Source organism: Hypanus sabinus (genome assembly GCF_030144855.1).
Source record: "Hypanus sabinus isolate sHypSab1 chromosome 1 unlocalized genomic scaffold, sHypSab1.hap1 SUPER_1_unloc_5, whole genome shotgun sequence".
NCBI lineage: Eukaryota > Metazoa > Chordata > Chondrichthyes > Myliobatiformes > Dasyatidae > Hypanus > Hypanus sabinus.
In genome coordinates this window covers 197,161-215,132 of record NW_026778912.1, presented here as the reverse complement: position 1 = coordinate 215,132, position 17,972 = coordinate 197,161, and the positions used below count along the sequence as shown (strand labels likewise).

The following is a 17,972-nucleotide window of genomic DNA, read 5'->3' as shown; positions in this document are numbered from 1 at the left end:
GGACTCACAGACACAGACCCTGTCCCGTCACAGTGTGGGGGAATCACAGATACAGACCCCGTCCCCTCACCGTGTGGGTGAATCACAGACACAGACCTTGTCCCGTCACTGTGTGAGAGAATCACAGACACAGACCCCGTCCTGTCACCGTGTGGGGGTATCACAGACACAGACCCTGTCCCGTCACCGTGTGGGGAAATCACAGTCACAGACCCCGTCCCGTCATCGTGTGGGGGTATCACAGACACAGACCCTGTCCCGTCACCGTGTGGGGGAATCACAGGCGATCCCATGTGTGGAGTTAGCTGATTGGGTCTGAATTTCTCACATTGGTAAGGAAACTGTGAGCAGTTGTTGTGACAGTCCTGCGACCTCAAGCTGCAGAAGATTTGGAACAGGGTGTTTCAGAGAATTGGGTAAACGTGGTTTTACGCCGAGAAAACCCTAACCTTTGAGTCAATGGAGGTCCTGTGGTCCACGAAGGACGTTTTACAGGCCAGGGCTTAGTCAACGTCCTGATCTTCCAGGAAGTCTGGTTCACCGAGGTCACACCTTCGTTGCCCTTGAGAATACATCATGATTGTATCATCACTGGGAAATCAAAACTGGCCAGCTTGTGACCTCGTGCCCCTCCAGGAGATTGTGATTGGGGGGAGGAGGAGGAGCTGCAGTCTTCTTCCCCTGGGGTCTAATGACTGAATATCCTCACTTCTGGATGGTAATTACCAAGATGTTAATTTTTCATTATAAGAGACAGTGATGGGTTGGGTCTCTCCCATCACTGGAATCCCCTTCTGTCCTCTACATCCCTCCCTACATCAGTTAACCCTCCCCTTTACTCCTTTCTGTCTCTATAATATCCTCCATCCCCTGCACATCTCTGAATCTCTGTAATCCCCTCCAGCCCCAACACCCCTCCCATCTCAGTAATGCCTCCAGTCCCTCCCCATCTTTGTGACCCCCTCTGGCCCTTACACCCCTTCCCAACTCTGCAACAACCTCCAGTCCCTACACTCTTCCCCGCCTCTGTTAACCCCCCAGCCACTTTACCCCTCCTCATCTCTGAGACCCCCCTCTGTCCCTTCCACCCTTCCCTGTCTCTGTAACCCCCCCTCTGTCCCTTACACTCCTCCCTGTTTCTGTGTCTCTTACTAGCTCCCCACCCTGTCAATTGCTCCACAGATGGAATCACCTCCCATTTGCTGAGCTTCCCAGGGGAAGAGCCCAGAGTCTTCATTGCTCTGACCCCAACACCGATGTATAATTCAATAATTGGACCACCACTGGAGCACCAGCTGCAGCTCCAATTGCCATGCTATAAGAAGGATGTGACTGCACTACCGTGGTTTAAAAGGAAATTCCCCAGGGTGTTGCCTGGATTGGAGGACTTCAGTTGTGAGCAGACATTTTCTGTGGAGCAGTGGAGGCTCAGGGTGTGGTGAAGGTTGTCAAGGCCCACAAAGCCAGAGAGAAGATACAGCGTAGTGGAGAGACTCTTGATATAGAGTTCTCTCGAATCCTCTCCCGCCACAGATTCCGCTCAAAAAATGAGTTCCTCCAGCAGGTTGTCTGCTATTTAGAAGATTATTATCCCTGTGGCAAAGCTATCTAAAGTCTGTTTATTCAGATTCGGATCCAGGTTAATTTATTTATCATGGGTACATTAAAATGTGGGGAAATGCTTTCCTTCCATTAACAAGCAACACAACCGGGGTAAACCAATGAATGGCGCCACACATTCTGACGTTTCTTGTCACAGACATGGATATCCACCTCCTCCAAGGATTGTCACCTTGTCCTGGTGGAGGGGCTTGAGAGCTCCTGAGATCATGAGAGCGATGGCGTCTGGCACTTAGCTCCTGGTAGGGTCAGGGGGGAGGTGCCATCCAGCCATGGCCCCAGTGGTAGATCTGCAAGAAGCTGATGACACATCACAATGGCAGTGAAGGTGGAGGAAGGCTGCAGTAGTGAAGGGTCCACAGTCATCTTGCACTCCATGCCACTGATCCTTAACCCCAATCTGTCAGGGACCACGTGGTGACTGCCTGAGCATTAGCCTCCCCACGTTAAACAAAGTCACACACAGTCATTCCCCATTAAGGGAATAACCCCTTGGGAGAACATCATTCTTGACTTGAGTAATTGCCATACTAGATATCCATAAACGCCTTGAAAATCAACTTTTTTACTGCAGCAACTCTGTACATTACCAACCAGTGGACCAGATGTTCAGGATAAGGGGAATCTGAGGGGGGGATTTTTTTCCCTCTGGGGAGGACAGTTGGCATCTGAAACACACTACCTGAGGTGGTGCAGAGACTGCCACAGCACTCACAAAGTATCCAGATGGACACGAGTGGCCAAGATACAAAGAGAAAGGTACCAAACAAGTGCTGGGAGTGGCGTTAATACAGATGGATTTCAACCAAGCCATAGGAAACTGCAGAGAGTTGTGGACAGAGTTCAGCACATCACTGAATCCACCCTCCCCTCCATGGACTCTGTCTACACCTGTCGTCTTGGTCAAGCAGACAGCACAATAAAAGACCCCACCCACCAGGAACATTCTTTCTCTTCCCCTCTTCCATCTGGTAGAAGATGCAAAAGCCTGAAAGCATGTACCACCAGGCTCAAGGAGACCTTCTATTCCATAACTGAACAGTCCCCTAATATGGTAAGATGGACTCTACCTCACGGCCTTGCACGTTGCTGTCTGCCCGCGCTGCCCTTGCTCTGTAATGGTAACACTTCATTCTGCATTCTGTAATTGCTTCTCCCTGTACTACCTCATTGCACTGATGGACCCTGGCACATGTGACAATAATAAACAAAACCTAATTTGGCAAGCACTAAAGTCCTCTTTCCAATGGTGTATACCTCTGCCCGTCCTTCCCCAGAGCAGGCTGTTCGTTATTCCCACTACAATATCTCCTTGATGCTTCAATCCAACTTCCTTGCAATGGAGATGTTTGCGATCTCATCGCCACAGAGCCTTTTGCTCGCATCGGCAAGTGTGCTGTCTTGATAGGCAGTAAGATCCCATGGCCAGCTCTGTGGTGACTGCTCCGATAATTTCTCCAGGGACATTGACTGGGGGGGGGGGGTCACTCGTGGTTAAATGGCACAGGGTAGAAGTCTCCATTTTGTCTTCCAGTGAAGATAATGAAGTGAACCAAAGCCCATCCACAGTGAAGGACTGTGATGTATGTGTGTGTGTGTGTGGGACCCATCCTCCAGTGAGGGTCAGTGTGTGAGTGAAAGAGACCTGTTCCCATCGAGGGTGTGTGTGTGTGTGGGGGGGGGGGGGGAGATCTGTCCCCAGTGAGAGTGTGTGTGAGAAAGAAAGAGAGCCACCCACCCCCGATGAGGGGGGGGGGGTGGAGTCAGTGCATGTGTGAGAGGGAGAGAGAAATTCAAAGCCAGTGAGGGTATGTGTCCCCCAGAGAGCGTCTTTGTGTGTGGTGGGTGTATGTCCTCAAGTGAGTGTGTGTTGAAAGGGGCAGTTTCTCTCTGAGGCTGACACTGACTGTGAGTGTGTGTGTATATATACAGTACACATTGCCTGAGACTGAGTGAGAGAAAGAGAACCTGGGACTGTCCCTCAGTCGCACAATTCAAAGGCACCACAAGGAACAGATGAGTCACAGTGCTGAGTAAGTGGTCTGATCCCTGGCACATACCCCTTTACCTTTACACAGAATTAACACGTGCCTCTGTAATCTCTCAGGAAAATGAAACTTAAGCTCCCCACGTCCCCTGTTGTTAGACCTCTGACTCTGTCTTCTCTCCTGCTCTGTTACTCTTCTCTCCCTCTCACCTCTTCTTTCACATTCTGATACACTGTTTCTCTTCCTTTCACTGTATCATTTTCATCCGTTTCTTTCTTTTTCTCTCACTCTCTCCCTCTTTTCTTACTCTCTCACACTCCTGCTCTCCCTCTCTCACTCTCCCTCTCTTCCTCTCTCACACTCTCTCCCTCTCCCTCTCTTCTCACTCTTCCTCTCTCACCCTCTCTTCCTCGCTCACACTCTCACTCTCCCTCTCTTCTCACTCTCTTCCTCGCTCGCTCTCCCTCTCTCTTCTCACTCTCTTCCTTGCTCACACTCCCTTTCTCTCTCTTCTCACTCTCTTCCTCTCTCACGCTCTCCCTCTCTTCCTCGCTCACACTCTTGCTCTCCCTGTCTTCTCACTCTCTTCCCCTCTCACACTCTCCCTCTCTCTTCTCACTTTCTTCCTCACTCACACTCGCTCTGCCTCTTCCTCTCTCACACTCTCACTCCCTCCCTCTCCCTTCTCACTCTCTTTCTCTCTCACACTCTCGCTCTCACTCTCTTCCTCGCTCGTTCTGCCTCTCTTCTCACCCTCGCTCGCTCTCCCTCTCCCTCTCTCTCCTCACTCTCTTCCTCGCTCACTCTTGCTCTCCCTCTCTCTCTCTTCTCTCTTCCTCGCTCACTCTCGCTCTGCCTCCCTCTCTCACACTCTCGCTCCCCGTCTCCCTCTCTCTTCTCACTCTCTTCCTCTCACACTCTCCCTCTCTCTTCTCACTCTCTTCCTTGCTCGCTCTCCCTCTCTTCTCACTCTCTTCCTTGCTCACTCTTGCTCTCCCTCTCTCTCTCTTCTCTCTTCCTCGCTCACTCTCGCTCTGCCTCCCTCTCTCACACTCTCGCTCCCACTCTCCCTCTCTCTTCCTCTCACACTCTCCCTCTCTCTTCTCACTCTCTTCCTCGCTCGCTCTCCCTCTCTCTTCTCACTCTCTTCCTCGCTCGCTCTCCCTCTCTCTTCTCACTCTCTTCCTTGCTCGCTCTCTCTCTCCCACTCCTTACTCTCTTCCTCGCTCACTCTTGCTCTGCCTTTCTCTTTCTCTCTTCCTCACTCACTCTTGCTCTGCCTCTTCCTCTCTCACACTCTCGCTCTCCCTCTCTCTTCTCACTCTCTTCCTCTCTCACACTCGCTCCCTCTCCCTCTCTCTTCTCACTCTCTTGCTCGCTCCCTCTCCCTTTCCTCGCTCACTCTCGCTCTACCTCTCTTCTCACTCTCTTCCTCGCTCGCTCTCCCTCTCTCTTCTCACTCTCTTCCTCTCTCACACTCTCCCTCTCTCTTCTCACTCTCTTCCTCTCTCACACTCGTTCCTCTTCCTCTCTCACACTCTTGCTCTCTCTCTCTCCCCTCTTCTCACTCTCTTCCTCGCTCGCTCTCCCTCTCTCTTCTCACTCTCTTCCTTGCTCACACCCTTTCTCTCTCTTCTCACTCTCTCCCTCTCTCTCCCTCTCTCTTCTCACTCTCTTCCTCGCTCACTCTCGTTCTGCCTCTTCCTCTCTCACACTCTCACTCTCCCTCTCTCTTCTCACTCTCTTCCTCGCTCACTCTTGCTCTGCCTCTTCCTCTCTCACACTCTTGCTCTACCTCTCCCTCTTCTCACTCTCTTCCTCTCTCACACCCTCTCTCTTCTCACTCTCTTCCTCTCTCACACTCTCACTTTCTCCCTCTCCCTCTCTTCTCACTTTCTCCCTCTCTCTCTTTCTCGCTCACTCTTGTTCTGCCTCTTCTTTTCTCACACTCATGCTCTACTGCTTCTCACTCTCTTCCTTGCTCACTCCCCCTCTTCCTCTCTCACACTCCCTCTCTTCTCACTCTTCCTCTCTCACACTCTCGCTTCCTCCCTCTCCCTCTCTCTTCTCACTCTCTTCCTCGCTCACACTCTCACTCTCCCTCTCTCCTCTTCCTCGCTCCCCCTCCCTCTCTCTTCTCACTCTCTTCCTCGCTCACTCACTCTGCCTCTTCCTCTCTCACACTCTCGCTCTCCCTCTCTCTCTCTTCTCTCTTCCTGGCTCACTCTTTCTCTGCCTCTTCCTCTCTCACACTCTCCCTCTCCTCACTCTCTTCCTCTTTCACTCTCACTCTGCATCTTCTTCGCTCACTCCCACTCTCCCTCTCTCTTCCTCTCACACTCTCCCTCTCTCTTCTCACTCTCTTCCTCGCTCGCTCTCCCTCTCCCTTCTCACTCTCTTCTTCTCTCACACTCTCCCTCTCTCTTCTCACTGTCTTCCTCTCTCACACTCCCTCTCTCTTCCTCACTCTCTCGAGCTCTGCCTCTTCCTCTCTCACACTCTCGCTCCCTCCCTCTCCTCACTCTCTTCCTCTTTCACACTCTCGCTCTCCCTCTCTCTTCGCACTCTCGCTCTGCCTCTCTTCTCACTCTCCCTCGCTTGCTCTCCCTCTCCCTCTCCTCACTCTCTTCCTCTCTCACTCTCACTCTGCCTCTTCCTCTCAGTCTCCCTCTCTCTTCTCACTCTTCCTTGCTCACTCTCGCTCTCCCTCTTCCTCTCTCACTCTCCCTCTCTTCTCACTCTCTTCCTTGCTCACTCTCGCTCTGCCTCTTCCTCTCTCACTTTCGCTCTCCCTCTCTTCTCACTCTCTTCCTTGCTCACTCTCGCTCTCCCTCTCTCTTCTCACTCTCTTGCTCTCTCACTCTCACTCTGCCTCTTCCTCTCTCACTCTCGCTCCCCCTCTCCCTCTCTCTTCTCATCTCTTCCTCTCTCACACTCTCTATCTTCTTCTTTTCTTTCTCTCCGCATCTCTTTCTCACCCCCTCATTACTCCTTTTGTGCCTTTCTCCATCTCCTGTTTCTCCTTTTCACCCCCATCTCTCCTCCTTATGTACCTCTCTCTCCCCATCTTTCTCCCCATTCCTCTTTCTCATCCCATCATCTCTCCTCTTGCTGTACCTGTTTGTCTGCCACTCTCTCCTTCCCTCCTCTCTCCCTCCATGCCCTCTCTCCTAATCTCTCTTTCCTCCTCTTATCTCTTTCACTCCGTTTTTTCTCCGTCTCTCCTCCCTCATCTCTCTTCCCACTCTCGCACTTTCCCCCTGTCCCTCTCATACACACACACTCTCTCTCTCCCCATATCTGTCTCATATTTCTCTCCTGCTCTTCCTTCCTCACTCTGTCACTCTTTCTGCACCTCCTCCCTCAGTCACCTCTCCCCCAACTCCCACTCTCTCCCTCTTTCTCAGTATTTGATCTTTCCAAAGGAGAGATCAGTCAGGAGTAGCAGCGAGATTGTTGTTGGAATTTTACAATCAACAAATTTCATATTTGGAGATTTTGAAATCGGAGTTTTCCAGCACAGAAATAGGTTTTTAGGCCCCACCTGTCCTTGCCTTCCAGATTCCCACCTAATCTCATCCATTTTCTCATGTCTCTTTACACCTTTACACCAACCTACTCCCATCTGGCCACATTTAACACCTATCCCTCTAAACCTTTCCAATCCATGTGCCTGTCCAAGTGTCTTTTAAATGTTGTTAACGTACCTGCCTCAACCACTTCCTCTGGCAGCTCATCCCACATATGGACCACCCTTGGTGAAAAAGTTGCCCCTCACCTTGAAGGGGACCTTCAATCCTTTCAACTTTCACCTTAACCCTGTGCCTTCTAGTTTTAGACTCCCCTACCCTGGGGAAAAGGCTGTGGCCATCCTCCTTACTACACACTTTGTGGTTTTATAAACCTCTATAACAGTGGTTTCTTTTTTAAATCCAAGGACCAATACCATTGAGCAAGGTTTCCGTGGACCCCAGACTCACCTCTCAGCTTCCTTTGCTCCAGGTTATCTGGGCTCTCGTAACTCAAGCCCTCCAGACCTCATGAATCCTTGCTGCATCCTCTGTAGTTTAATCACATACTGAGCTGTTAAACTCCAGCTTAATTACAAACTGTGGTTTTACATTTTTTAACTGTATTTGCATTTGACAAGGATGTTGCCAGGACCAAAGAACTAGAGTTTTACACTGGTGTTACTGGAGGGGGTCTGGAGCTAGGGATGGGAAAGACAGAGGGAGAGGACAAGCTAACAGAGCAGCAGAAAGACACAAGATTTAGATTAATTTATCACACGCATATTGAAACCTACGTAAAATGTGTGATATGTTAACAGCCAATACCAGGAACTAAAGGGTTAACGTATGAGGAGTGTTTGATAGCTCTGGGCCCATCATCGCTGGAGTTAGAAGAATGAGGGGGATGTCACTGAAACCTATCAAGTATTGAAAGGCCTAGATAGAGCTGATGTGGAGAAGATACTTCCTCTAGTGGGGAGTCTAGGACCGGAGAGCCTCAGAACAGAAGGATGTCCCTTTAGAATGGAGATGAGGAGTAATTTCTTTAGCTAGAGGGTGGTGATCTGTGGAATTAATTGCCACAGACAGCTGTGGAGGCCAAGTCATTGAGTATATTTAAAGTGGAGGTTGATAGGTCCTTGATTAGTAGGGTTGTTAAAGGTTATGGGGAGAAAACAGGAGAACAGGGTTAAGTGTGATATTAAATTACCCATGATGGAATGGTGAAGAAGACTCAGTGGGGTAAATGGCTTAATTCTGCCACAATGTGTTAAATCTTTACAACCTAAAGATGTAATGGGGGCAGCTTGTAAGTGTTGCCACACGTTCCGGCACCAATATAGCACGCTCACAATGTTTGGCAGAACAACACAGTTGTTGCCCTCACCCCCAACAACTACAGGCTGCAGCAGAGAAGAGGGTGTTGGGAGGCCCAGTGGCTCCGAGATCGGATCTGCCATGAAACAGAGAAAAGAGCAGCCACATGCTCAGTGACGCTGTCTCAGTCTCCCGCACTGCCTCTCGTCCTGCCATACAGCTCATTTCATGCGGCTGGGCAGTGGGGTGGGCCGCTATTTCCAGTTGCGTGGGCAGCCAGCCTCCGCTCTCCTGGTACTGTTCTCAAGCCTAGGCTCTCTCATGTAATGAGTAACCCAGTGGAAACAATTGGGAAAATGTCAGAGTTTGCATACGCAAGAGAGAGAGAGAAAAAAAAACACACATGCATGAACAACACCAGATTCAATTTTCCACTCTCATTCCACGAAAGCAAGATGCCCGATGTGTGAACAGATATTGGCTATGTGAAATAATGTGGCCTATTGATTGAATGTAGAACAATGTTGCATACCCACTGGCTCTTCGGCCCACAATGTTGTACTGAACTAATCCCTTCTGCCTGCACTTTGTGAATACTCTACTTTTCCATGTGCCTGTAAGAGCCTATTATAGAACATAGAACAGTGGGGCCATTCAGCCCATGATATGCTGATCTATGTAAACCTGCTACTCTAAAGAGTAGCTTTATTTGTCACATACACAGTACATTGAAACGTGCTGTTTGCATCAATAACACAGTGTGAGGATGTGCTGAGGGCTGTGCTCCTGGCACCAACACAGCATGCCCACAAATTACAAACCCTAACCACACGGTCATGGGGGAATCAAATTCCTTACAAACAGCAGCTGGATTTGAAACCTGATCTTCTGATCACTGGCTCTGTAAAGCATTATGTTAACCACTATGCTCCCGGGCTGCCCGGAGTTGATCTCCAAGATCATTCTAATATTTCCCTCCTTCAGAGCCCATAACCCTCCATTTTCCCTATATCCATCAAAGAGTCTCTTAAATGTTCCTAATGTATCTGCCTCTACCATTATGCGCGGCAGTGTGTTCCACGCAATTGCCACTCTACCTACCTTTCCCCCCCCTAAACCTACCTCCACTCATTGTAAAAGGATGCCCTGTGGTATTGGCCATTGCTGCCCTGGGGAGATAAAAAACTGTCTAGTCTATCTGTGCCTTTTATCATCTTGTACAACTCTGTCAAGCTGCCTCTCATCCTCCTTTGCTTCAAAGAGAAAAGACCTTGACATGCTCTTTAATCTAGGCAGCACCCTGGTGAATCTCTTCTGCACCCTCTGTAAAACTTTCACATCCTTCCTGAAAGAACACAATATTCCAATTGTGGTCTAACCAGGGTATTTTAGATCTGAAATATTACCTCGTGGCTCTTGAATTATCCCCCAACTAATAGGGCATTCTTAACTGCCCTATCAACTTGCACAGCAACTTTGAGAGATCTATGGACGTGTACCTCCAGATCCCTCCGTTCCTCCACACTGCTAAGAATCCTGTCACTAACCCTGTACTCAGCCTTCAAGATGGATTGAGCTCCATCTGCCAAGCTCTGTATTCAATCAATGCCCTGTTGAAGCCGTCAACAACCTTTACACTATGCAAAGCTCCACCAACTTTCATGTCACCTACAAACTTGTCAACCTGCCCTTCCACTTCCTCATCCAAGTCATTTATAAAAATCACAAAGAGCAGGGGTCCCAGAACAGATCCCTATGGAACATCACTGGCCACCAACCTCCAAGCAGAACATGCTCCATCTGCAACCACCCTCTGTTTTCAATGGCAAGCCAGTTCTGAACCCACACAGCCATGGTTCTCATGCATCCTGACTTTCCTTCATCTTTCTGAACTCCATTGAGTACAGGCACAGAGACCTCAAATCTTCCACATGGTCTATGTCTCTCCATTCTCTCCATATTCATGTTCCTTTATCATATCTGCCTCCACCACCACCCCTGGAGGCACATCTCACTGTGTGTAAAAAAAAAAAGCTTGCCTTGTACACCTCCTTTGAATTTACCCTCCTCTCACCTTAAATGACTATCCTCCAGTATTAGACATTTTATCCTAGGGAGAAAGATACCAGCTGTCAACTGCATCTATGCATCTCATCATTTTATAAGTTTCCATCAGGTCTCCCTTCAGCCATCGGCTGTCCAGATAAAAAAAACTGTAGTTTGATAGAATCACACCTTCCACAGAGTTCCCTCCTTACCACCCCTCCCACAGTGAGGTGCTCCCTCCTCACTGCCCCTCCCACCCTCAAACTGATGACTGTATTCAGTCTCCGTATTCGTCCCCATTTCTTTCTCCTGACTCAGCCCCGTGCCTCAGATCTATCTTTAGACTTTGGGTTCTCTAGAAACGTGCATGAGGTTATAATTGGTCTGCTGACACAGAAACGAGGAGGAAACATTGTGCAGGGACTCTCCCCTGTCTACCGTGGGGACCCTTCACTTCCTCTCTGTACCTTGACATTTTCCCAGCAAACATGTCTCTGACAGGCAGTGAAGTGGTGAGAGCAGCAGGATTCACAGTAACTCTGATTCTCAGTGTACGCCTCCCAGTGAGGGTCAGTGTGTGTGTTTGTGTGAGCTGTCCCTTGTGAGGGTCACTCTGTGTGTGTGTGTGTGTGTGTGTGTGTGTGTGTGTGTGCTTGACTGTGATCCCTCAGAATCAATGTTGGATTCTGTGTGTCCCATCACACTGCTGGCTCGTGCCTCATAGAGGTAATGTGGTGGATGTGAAGTGTGTGGACTAATCAGGAAAGTTTGGAGTGTCCCATCATACTCCTGACTTGTAGACAGGACTGGCCTTAGGATGTCCCACTCTGTGTGGGACTGCCAGCTCTGTAGTCACAGTGTTTCTGTGACTGGTGCGGGTGAGTTCCTGGTTGGTGATGACTCCTATAATGTAAAGGATGGTGGACCAGGTGATGGAACCATCAATGAATGCCAGGGTGATATGGTTAGACCCTCTCCTGTGGGCAATGGTCAGTGTCTGGAGTGAATATTACTCTCCACAGAGCAGCCCATGTTTGGACATAGTCTGGGCTGCCTCATTGGCAGCTGTGGATCAGATTGAATCTGGTGCAGTCACCAGCAAACATCTCCAGTCCTGACCTTCTGATGAGAGGAAGGTCTCTGATGAGGCAGCTGAAGATGGTTAGGCCCAGAACACTACCCTGAGAAACTCCTGTAAGTGATGTTCTGGGTCTGCGATGATTGACCTCCTGCCAACCTTTGTGTGAGGGGCAATTTCAACCACTGGGGACCTTTCTTCCTCACTGACCGTTGGCCTCAGCTTCACTAGGTCCTGCACTCAGTGACACACTTGCTGAGGTGTTGAGGGCAGTCACTACCCCCCACAGCCTGTCTTCGCTGGGGTCCGGCTCTATGGTCAAGGCAGTAACGGGCTCGGAAGAGAAAGGGTCCCAGTGAGACCTAGACTGGGTGTTAACACGCAAGTAATTGGTGAGAGCTAGTTGGCTTGGGACACCTTTAGCACCAACCATCCCTGAACTGCTGTCACTTCTGTAACCAATGTAGTGGATGCTTCACAGACCAACTGCCTCTCACCCTCGGCTGAAGAGTGAGCTGGCTCACTCACTGACTGATACCGAAAGTTTACAGACTCATTTACACACTGCGCAAACCCGCCTATGCACCGTACACTCGTCCTGCTGCTGAGGGACCCATCTCCAACCCGGGGGAGCTGATGGGAACTGTCACCGCACACTCTGTTACCCTCCCCCACCCCCACATCAATTACCTCAGCATGGGTCCCGCTCACACACCCGCACTGGTTGTCTGTCTCACACACAGACAGACACGTGCACACAGACACTGACCCTCACTGGGAGACAGGTCTCTCTCCCACCCCCCCAACACACAGACACTGACCCTCACTGGGAGACAGGTCTCTCTCCCACCCCCCCAACTCACAGACACTGACCCTCACTGGGGGACAGGTCTCTCTCCCACCCCCCCAACACACAGACACTGACCCTCACTGGGGGACAGGTCTCTCTCCCAAACCCCCAACACACAGACACTGACCCTCACTGGGGGACAGGTCTCTCTCCCACCCCCCCAACACACAGACACTGACACTCACTGGGGGACAGGTCTCTCTCCCACCCCCCCAACACACAGACACTGACCCTCACTGGGGGACAGGTCTCTCTCCCACCCCCCCAACACACAGACACTGACCCTCACTGGGGGACAGGTCTCTCTCCCACCCCCCCAACACACAGACACTGACCCTCACTGGGAGACAGGTCTCTCTCCCACCCCCCCAACACACAGACACTGACCCTCACTGGGAGACAGGTCTCTCTCCCACCCCCCCAACACGCAGACACTGACCCTCACTGGGAGACAGGTCTCTCTCCCACCCCCCCAACACACAGACACTGACCCTCACTGGGAGACAGGTCTCTCTCCCACCCCCCCAACACACAGACACTGACCCTCACTGGGAGACAGGTCTCTCTCCCACCCCCCCAACACACAGACACTGGCCCTCACTGGGAGACAGGTCTCTCTCCCACCCCCCCAACACACAGACACTGACCCTCACTGGGAGACAGGTCTCTCTCCCACCCCCCCAACACACAGACACTGACCCTCACTGGGAGACAGGTCTCTCTCCCACCCCCCCAACACACAGACACTGACACTCACTGGGAGACAGGTCTCTCTCCCACCCCCCCAACACACAGACACTGACCCTCACTTGGGGACAGGTCTCTCTCCCACCCCCCCAACACACAGACACTGACACTCACTGGGAGACAGGTCTCTCTCCCACCCCCCCAACACACAGACACTGACCCTCACTGGGAGACAGGTCTCTCTCCCACCCCCCCAACACACAGACACTGACCCTCACTGGGAGACAGGTCTCTCTCCCACCCCCCCAACACACAGACACTGACCCTCACTGGGAGACAGGTCTCTCTCCCACCCCCCCAACACACAGACACTGACCCTCACTGGGAGACAGGTCTCTCTCCCACCCCCCCAACACACAGACACTGACCCTCACTGGGAGACAGGTCTCTCTCCCACCCCCCCAACACACAGACACTGACCCTCACTGGGAGACAGGTCTCTCTCCCACCCCCCCAACACACAGACACTGACCCTCACTGGGAGACAGGTCTCTCTCCCACCCCCCCAACACACAGACACTGACCCTCACTGGGAGACAGGTCTCTCTCCCACCCCCCCAACACACAGACACTGACACTCACTGGGAGACAGGTCTCTCTCCCACCCCCCCAACACACAGACACTGACCCTCACTTGGGGACAGGTCTCTCTCCCACCCCCCCAACACACAGACACTGACACTCACTGGGAGACAGGTCTCTCTCCCACCCCCCCAACACACAGACACTGACCCTCACTGGGAGACAGGTCTCTCTCCCACCCCCCCAACACACAGACACTGACCCTCACTGGGAGACAGGTCTCTCTCCCACCCCCCCAACACACAGACACTGACCCTCACTGGGAGACAGGTCTCTCTCCCACCCCCCCAACACACAGACACTGACCCTCACTGGGAGACAGGTCTCTCTCCCACCCCCCCAACACACAGACACTGACCCTCACTGGGAGACAGGTCTCTCTCCCACCCCCCCAACACACAGACACTGACCCTCACTGGGAGACAGGTCTCTCTCCCACCCCCCCAACACACAGACACTGACACTCACTGGGAGACAGGTCTCTCTCCCACCCCCCCAACACACAGACACTGACCCTCACTTGGGGACAGGTCTCTCTCCCACCCCCCCAACACACAGACACTGACACTCACTGGGAGACAGGTCTCTCTCCCACCCCCCCAACTCACAGACACTGACCCTCACTGGGGGACAGGTCTCTCTCCCACCCCCCCAACACACAGACACTGACCCTCACTGGGGGACAGGTCTCTCTCCCACCCCCCCAACACACAGACACTGACCCTCACTGGGAGACAGGTCTCTCTCCCACCCCCCCAACACACAGACACTGACCCTCACTGGGAGACAGGTCTCTCTCCCACCCCCCCAACACACAGACACTGACCCTCACTGGGAGACAGGTCTCTCTCCCACCCCCCCAACACACAGACACTGACACTCACTGGGAGACAGGTCTCTCTCCCACCCCCCCAACACACAGACACTGACCCTCACTTGGGGACAGGTCTCTCTCCCACCCCCCCAACACACAGACACTGACACTCACTGGGAGACAGGTCTCTCTCCCACCCCCCCAACTCACAGACACTGACCCTCACTGGGGGACAGGTCTCTCTCCCACCCCCCCAACACACAGACACTGACCCTCACTGGGGGACAGGTCTCTCTCCCACCCCCCCAACACACAGACACTGACCCTCACTGGGAGACAGGTTTCTCACTCTCTCTCTCTCTCTCTCTCTCTCTCTCTCTCTCTCTCTCTCTCTCTCTCTCTCTCTCTCTCTCTCTCTCTCTCTCTCACACACACACACACACACACACACACACACACACACACACACACACACACACACACACACACACACAGACCCCCCCCCCCCCATTGTGGATGTGTTGAGGTTCACTTTATTAGAATGTGTTCGTTGGAAGACAATATGGAGAATTCTACCCTGTGCTATTTCACCACGTGACCCCCCCCCCCCCCCCAGCCAATGTCTCTGGATAAATTACCTGAGCAGTCATCACAGAGCCAGCTGTGGGATCTTGCTGTGTTCAACCACCTTCCAAGACTGCATGCTTGTCCATCGTTTGATTTGAGTTGAACTGACTGTCATATGGGATGGACTGCTGTGTGTATGTGTGTATGTATATAGCCACACACACACACACACACACACACACACACATACACCCACTGACCTTCACATACACACACTCAGACACACATACACATTGACTCTCAATAGAGGAAATGTCTTCTGCCCAGTTTAATGTTCTATTTGACAATATTGGCCACAGGCATTTGAGGAACCTCTTTGTCCTGTACAATCATAGAATCTCCCCTGAGTTTGCACAATCTTTATTAGAGCTCATTATGTCTCAATAACTTGGTTAGTACAGCATTTATTATTCAAAAGAAATGCCTTTAGGTATATAGTGCACATGTTATACCCACACTGGGAAGGACATGTAGTGTTGGTAACTGCAGTGAGTGTCTTAGACAAGATGTGTAGGTGTACGGCGAGTGCAGGAAGTGTAGAGAGCATCTGAGGGGAGAATTTCCCCCCAGTGGATTGGGGGAGTGTGTTGGAATATGGGACACAGTGCCTAAGGGGGTGGGGGAGGCAGAGATTCTTACCACACTGACGAAATATCCAGCAAGCACTTGAATGACTAAAGCACAGAAAAGGGGCTGGACTGAGTGCTAGGGAACAGGGTTAACACTGGGGCAGCAGGAGTAAGGTGGGCCGAGGGGTCTGTCCTGTGCTGTGTAACTCTGTGAACATATTGAGGTGGACACATGATGGAGAAAGACAAATAAAGAAAGGCAAATATGATTGTAATATTCACCTGTTACAGTATTAAAATGAGAGATACCGAGCTTCAAGTGCTGGGTTCAAAGTGGTTGCTCTCCTTGAGATTGTTAAACATGCTCTGCATTCAAGCACAAGTGTGAAATCTCTCTCTCTCTCTCTCACACACACACACACACACACACCCCACCCCTTCACAGGGGTATAGGTCTCTCCCTCTCTCTTGCTCACACACACACACACACACACAAATAGACCCTCACTGGGGACGGCTCTCTCTCTCTCCCCCTCTCTCTCTCTCCCTCACCCACTCCCCCTCCCACACTCATTCCCACACACTCCCACACTCACTCCCCCTCCCACTCACTCCCACATACTCCCACTCTCACTCCCCCTCCCACACACTCATTCCCCCTCCCACACTCACTCCCACACACTCCCACTCACACTCACACTTACTCTCACAGTCACTCACTCTCACACACTCATTCTCTCACACTCACTCACTCTCACTGTCTCATCACACTCTTACATTCCACAGACTCCACACCCAGCCAGCACTGGAGATCTCTGGAGACCTGTGGCAGCTCTGTCCACTGCACCACAAGTTTCACATTTATGAACCACCTGCCATTGCTCCTGCCCACAATAATGTGTACAGAATACTTTCTTGCCCCGCCATGGCTGAGAGCCAAACTTTGATCTCCTTGTGAATCTGCCTCTGATGATTTACCAGGTTAAATTAATGTGAGTGGTTTCTCTGACCCACCCTCCCTGCCTCCAGCCCATTGAACTCTTCCCTCTGATCCAGGAATAAAACCAAAATATCAGGTGAAATTTACTTAAAAAGGACAAGCGTGGTTTTATTCAAAAAACTATAGTGGAGGGTGAATAATTCATGAGTTGTTGTAATTTCCCTCCTCCTCCAAACAAAAGGATGTAAATTCTTGTGGTTTTTTTGATTGACGTTTGCGTAGAGAGCACGAGAGAGAGCGAGGAGGAAAGGAAGCAGAATAATGCTTCAAGCATTATTGAGTAAGAAGGCAGGACAGATACGCTCAGAAACCCTCGCAATTCTCAGGAATTTGAAGCCTGTAAGTACCGAGTCATTTGCTTGTACCAAACACGTGCAGATATTGGAGGGGGCGGGGGAGGGGGTTGCTAACTGAGCATTACAACTTCTGTGCAAATTTCTCAAAATGTAGAGAAAACAGCAAAATCCTGTCTGTGTAATTAAGAATGAGTTAGAGGCTGTGACATTCTGTATGCTAGGGAAAGACCTGATTTAGTCCAACTCAAGGAGTGATCCAGATCTGAAATTTCCTCCTTTGGGTACCTAACAGTGAAACTGATCGATCTGACGAAAGTTTTTTTGGGCATCGGTATGTTCTGGTGGTCTTTCCTCAACCAGCTGGAAGGGCCAGAGCAGCAAGATCAAGGGAATCACCGCCCTCTGGAAGTTGCCCTCCAAGGACACAGCTGGAAATATAATTGTCTGTACTTCATTATTGCTGGGTCAAAGTCCTTGAACTCCCTTTGAAAAGATACACACATCTTCAGGAGGCAGCCATTCACCACCATCTTCTCAAGGGTAACTGCGGATGAACGGTTAAGTTAGGGACATATGAAGCTGATGTCCCTTGAATGAACAAAAATGAATCTGTACATGTTTATATGTTCCTCTCTCATTCCCTCTCCATCTTTCTCTCTGTTACTGATCATCTCCTTCTTTTCTCCTTCAGAGTTGACTTTGGGAGATGATATTTCTTCCTGCTGCCTCTCTAAGTAATGAGTTTGTTTAATGGCAGATTTGAGAGTGTGTACTGTCTACATGGGGCACTGAGGATTGATGAAAGGAGAGAGAGAGAGAAAGTGGGAGGCAGAGAGTATGTGGAGGGGAGAGAGAGAGGGACAGAGGGAAAGAGAGACTGGACAGAGAGAGAGAAAGAGAACAACACAAAATGCTGTATCTATGGA

At 50.9% G+C, this 17,972-nt stretch overlaps 1 long non-coding RNA gene across 1 annotated transcript in view; it reads left to right on the top strand.

Moving 5' to 3' along the window:
- The window catches only part of LOC132385408 (uncharacterized), a 62,697-nt gene extending 45,631 nt beyond the window's left edge, over nt 1–17,066 (top strand). The window contains exon 3 of the long non-coding RNA XR_009509178.1: nt 16,973–17,066. This is a non-coding gene — a long non-coding RNA (uncharacterized LOC132385408). The remainder of the gene's footprint in view (nt 1–16,972) is intronic.
- Nucleotides 17,067–17,972: the final 906 nt, after the last annotated feature.